Source organism: Halichoerus grypus, chromosome 13 (genome assembly GCF_964656455.1).
Source record: "Halichoerus grypus chromosome 13, mHalGry1.hap1.1, whole genome shotgun sequence".
Lineage (NCBI taxonomy): Eukaryota > Metazoa > Chordata > Mammalia > Carnivora > Phocidae > Halichoerus > Halichoerus grypus.
The window spans coordinates 26,442,436-26,448,411 of record NC_135724.1 but is presented as its reverse complement, the minus strand read 5'-3'; positions in this window follow the sequence as shown (position 1 = coordinate 26,448,411).

The window sequence follows — 5,976 nt, the reverse complement described above, 5'->3', positions numbered from 1 at the left end:
CCTTCATTCCCTAGGAGAGAACAAATGAAATTAAAAATACAGTTTAGGAAACAATGGACAATTAAAAACTGGTAAGTCTTCAAAAATATCATTCACATCCAGGAAAATACTGCTTAGTGTTAAGCTGCTTCTCTTTTAGAAATGAAATGTGTTTTTAAAAATCCAAAATTTGATCCATAAAACTTTTACAATGTTTGGGTTTTTTTTTTTTTTAAATCTTGAATTAAAAACCATAGAAAGGGGAATACTAAAAGAGAAGTTACTATTTACTTTCAGATTTCTTAAAATAATTCTTTGGTGGAATAATTCATTCATTTATTTTAAATATGAGCAAATGTACTCTGAAGAATGGGTGGATGGAAGCCTCCAATCACTGGCAAAATCTCTTTCATCTTTTGCTATATATGATGAAAGTGTTCAGGGGCACCTGGGTGGCTCAGTCGGCTCAGCGTCCACCTCTTGACTTCAGCTCAGGTCATGATCTCAGAGTGGTGAGATCGAGCCACATCAGGCTCAGGTGGAGTCAGCTTGAGATTCTCTCTCTCACCCTCTTCCTCTGCCCCTCCCCCTGCTTACAGGCATGTACGCATGCTCTCTCTATATATGTATAAATTTTTAAAATCTTGAAAAAAAAAACGAAAATGTTCTAATTGCCCATCTCCACCATTATAGTCTGATACAGTATATGTGGTCGAGGAGCTACCAATGTTTACAGGTCACCAAGAAGGAAATGTCAAGTTATAAAATAATTTTAGTCAGGAGATGTTCTCCTTACCTTAACCACATCCAACTTTCCTTTTGCATATTTTCCCTTTTAAAATGTGCTTATTATGAGCTACATCATATATACAGTGAAGTATAAGGCATATGTACAGTTTAAAAATAACAAGAGTAGGTGAGAACAGTAGGGAAGCTAAAGAGAAGAGGATGGGACTTCATTATTAGTTTTTTTAAGCTTATTCATTTTTTCCTTCCATTTTTCATTTTTATAATAAAATATTTCAGACATAGAAACAAGTATCAAAGACATCACCTTATAAATTCCCCTGTGGTACCTCTTTTGTAGTCAACTGCTCTCCCCTCCACCAACTCCTGGTAACCACTGATATTCTGTCCCCAGTTCTTTTTCAGAATGTCATATGAATAAAATCATAGAATAGGTAGCCTTTGGGGGTGGGCTTCTTTTACTTAGCAAAATGCATTTAAGATCCATCCATGTTTTTGCCAGAATCAATAAAGCTCATTCCTCTTGTTACTGAATAGTATCCCACAATGTGAATATACCACAGTTTATCCATTCTCTTGTTGAATTTTACCTTGGTCTTTCTGGTTTTCAGTGATCATGAATAAAGCAGTTATAAACATTTATGCACAGGTTTTTGCGTTAACAGAGTTTTCAATTTATTTGGGTAAATACCTAGGAGTTTGACTGCTGGATCCTTTGGTCAGCCCAAGTTTCATCTTTAAAGGATGAAAAATGTAGCCAATAAAGATATTTAAAAGAATATGCTACTAGCTCTGAAACCAATTCCAAAAAAAGAGTTCCAAATATATCTTGAGCAATGGCAGAAACTTGTAATCTCCTACATTGACTCCTCTGAAAAGTAAATACTTATTTGTGGATGAATAAACTCTGGTATGCTTCTTTTTAAAAAAAAAAAAATTATTCTTGGACTTGGGCTTCCAATAATATAGCTGGCTAAGTAACCAAATTAACTCTCCAAATGAAACCTAACAATACTGGATTAAAATACACACACACACACACACACACACACACACACACGACCCTTGAACAACAACAGGGATGCTGACCCCTGCACAGTTGGAAATGCAAGTATAATTTTTGACTCCACCAAAACTTAACTACTAATAGCCTACTGCTGACTGGAAGCCTTAACCGATAACGTAAACAGTAAATTAACAAGTATTTTGTATGTTGTATGTATTGTATGCTGTATTTTTATAATAAAGTAACCTAGAGAAAAGAAATGTTATTAAGAAAACTGTAAGAAAGAGAAAATACATTTACAGTATTATACTGTATTTATTGAAAAAAAAATCGCTGTATACGTGGACCAGCACAGTTCAAACCCATGTTGTTCAAGGGTGTATACATTTGTGTATGATGTGTATATGTGTGTGTGTGTGTGTGTGTGTATAAAGCTTCAAGGAGCAAGGAAGAAAATAAGGATTTCTTAGATCTGAATAAAAAAACAAACCAGGAGATGAGCAGAATACTGCAGCTTGTTTTGGCCCTAAGAGCATCTGCCCACACTAGGTTACCTTTAATTGAGTCCCCCACCTCCTTGGCCCCTTCAGGGAATAAGAAATAAAACTCAGAGCCCACCTGAAGAGATAGATCCTCCCAATCTAAAAGCAGAGCCTTCACTGTAAGGATGAGCCAAAAATAAGCCATCACTGGCACTCCCATCCTACCTCGTCTCAGCTGACTACAAAAAAATCAACTACTATGAAACTTGGCCCAAACAGTGAAAGGAAGAAAGTGCCACAGAGAATGTGGAATCATAGCCAGCCCAGGACCCAGTCTGCAGACTAAAATCGTATTATCAAAGGCAAGTCCTCAGAGAACCTTCAAGATTTTAATCACAATGACCTTGACAATAGGTGCCCAGCTGAAGCAAATGCAAACCCTCCGCAAGATATTACTTTCAGCCCAAACAGTAAAGAAATCCCATAAATAAAATCAAATAAAATTCTAAGCATAATGAGCAAGTGACCTAAAGAAACAAGGACCATAAGGGAGAAGAACCTACAGAAACAACCGTGCATAAAGCAGTCTGGTAAGGGCTCCTTTGATAATGTGATTATCAGATAGATCCACTGGATAGGCCTACATGTTTAAGAATAAAAGACAAGACTGAAAATCTGTGCAAAAAAACCATGAAAAACTAAACATGTACAGATCAGAAAGCCCAACGCATTCCAGAAGTCCATATCTAAATCACTGTATACTGAAAGCAAAGAAGAGATCATGAAGGCAGCCAAGGGAAAAGAACACACTACTTTCAAAGAGGCAACACACTGACAGCTGAGTTCACACTAGCAACAATGACAGCCAAAACACATTAGAATAATATTTTCAATGTGCTGAAAGAAAATAACTGCCTACCTAGTAACAGATAAAAAAACATCACGACCAAGTTGGGGTTATCCCATTAATACTAGGTTGGTTTAAATTACGAAAATCAGTCACTGTTATTTGCCACATTAACAGATGAAAGAAGTAAAATAATGTCTGATTCATGTCAATTCATGCCGAAAAAGCATTTGATAAAATTCAGCATCTATACACACTAAAATACTCTAAGCAACATAAAAATGGAAGGGAACTTCTATAAGCTGATAAAGGCTATCTACAAAAAGCCTGTAGCCAACATTAGACTTATCAGTAACATACTGGAAACATCTTTGACATAGGAATAACACAAGGATGCTATTATCACCACTTCCATTTAACAGTGTAAATAATACCCCAGCTAGTGCAGTCAGGCAAGAAAAATAAGGTATAAGGATTGGAAAAGAGAAAACTATTGCTGTTCATACATGTTATGATTGTATATACAAAAATTCAAGATTCTAAACTAATAGGAAAGTATAACAATATTAAAAATCACTATCATTTCTATGTCACTAAAAATAATTAGAAAACTAATTTAAAAATATTACTTGCGATAGTATCATAAAATATAAAGTCACCAGAAAAAGTCTAATAAAAGATGTCAATATTTTTATGTCAAAATTTAAAAACTTAAATGAAAGCCACAAAAAAATAGTTAAATATATTGAGGCACCATTTTCATGGATTAAAAGACCCAATATTGTAAAGATATCAGTTTTCCCTCTAATGATCTATAGATTTAGGGCAATTCAAATCATTATCTCAAAAAGTGTTTTGTGGAACTTGATAAGCTGATTCTAAAAGCTATACATCAGTGCAAATGGCCAAAGACAGCCAAGATACTTCAGCCAAGACTGAAGAAGAAAAAGAAGGTGGGACTTTGCTTTACCAAATACCCAGATTTGATTAATGAACTCTCGTAATTAATTAAGATATTGTGGTATTAGCAATAAAGAGACAAACTGATCACTGGAACAGAAGAGAGAATCCAGAAAAAGACCCCCCCATCCCATGTATAGAAACTGGACATGACAGAGGTAATTTCAGATTCATGAAGAAAGAATGATGTGGTCAATAAAATGGTGTTAGAACAACTAGAAAAAATTAAATTGCACTCCCATATAACACTATATACAATTTTTCCCAGGTAGATTAAACAACTACATGTTTATGGCAAAACTGTAAAACTTCTATTTTTTATTTTAAAAAAAGATTTTATTTATTTATTTGAGAGAGAGAGAAAGCGCACAAGCAGGAGGGAGGGGGAGAGGGAGAAGCAGACTGCCCGCTGAGCAGGGAGCCCGATGCGGAACTGGAGCCCGATGCGGAACTCGATCCCAGGACCCTGGGATCATGACCTGAGCCGAAGGCAGACGCTCAACCGACTGAGCCACCCAGGCGCCCAAAACTGTAAAACTTTTAGATAGGAGAATACCTTCATGACTTGAGGATAGGAATGGCTTCCTTAAGCTATAAAAAGCACTGACCATAAAGGAAAAGGCAGATAAATTCAATTACTGGAAAAGAGGGTTTTTAAAAGTACTGGAAAGAGAGAGAGAGTGAAAATATACAGAGTGAAAAACAAATTTCCAACACATGTGAGAAAAGACCAGAATCCAGAAAATATAAACTATAAATATTAAGACAAACGACCCAGTAGAAAAATGGGTGGCATCTGTACTCAATAAAAAATGTTAACTCTGTAGGTAATTAAAGAACAAAATGTAAACAAGACTGGATAAACAACAAAAGATGTGTAGTTAAAAAAAACACAAAAACACCTGTATAACTAGAGCCAGCAAATGGTCGTAATAAAAACTGACAATATTAATCCTTATTGAAGCATCCACATAGGCTTAATGTTACCAACGCATTTAAAAAAGCTGTATTTTTGCTTTCATCAGTTCCACAGAACATACCTTTTAAATTCCAAAATGCTCTCTGGAGCATTACATATCTGAGTGACTGAGGCCTAGAAGAAAAAAAACTGAGATGCCCCACTCAAACCTCAAAATATACTTCTCAATTAGCCCCAGTATAGGCCTTGACCGCTTCTGCCATGATCTCGTCTGAACCTCTGTAATACCTCTTCGTTGAACTACAGGTCAGTATTTGATAAAATATAATTGTAAAATATATGTGTCACCTCCATAAAACAGGCAAAGGCTTCAGAAGTAGTCCATGTCTTTTGTTTATCTTGGGTCCATGTCCCACCATCTCCCATAGTTTGAACAGGTTATGGGGGAGATACCTTAGAAAGTCATCAACAACTGATAATGAACAGCACATATTCAGTGCAAAGAAGAAAAGTAAATTCTCTCTCATGCCAAAAGGAACTCTTTAAGATACTTCAGAAGGACATCTCCCCTTGAATATCGTGGTGCATCTCAGGCCAGCAAGCCCTCTTTACCCTCAAAGCTGCTCTTTTTCCTACAATCCTTATGAGGGAATGGCCGCCCCAGCAATCCAGATGTAGCCACCAGGCTCTCCCACTCTTTCCTCCCATTCAATCAAATGCCAAATCATGTCAGCTCTACCTCCTTTGAATCCACTCACTCCTCTCTATCATTATTAAAACCATCTTGGTTTTGAAATCACCTCTAATCTAGCCTATTTCAACAACTCCCTAAATGTCTTCTCTGCTTTAAATCTTCTCCTTATTTCCAGACCCAAATCCATTCCCCGAAGCGAAGTAGTGCAGTGAAGTCCAAGAACTAAGGGGTTGCACATGCCTGGGTTTGAATGTGACTCACTAGCTGTGTGAACGTGGGCAATTTTCTTAACCTCTCAGCCTCAGGTTCTTCATTACTAAAGTAGAATTACACCCACCTCTA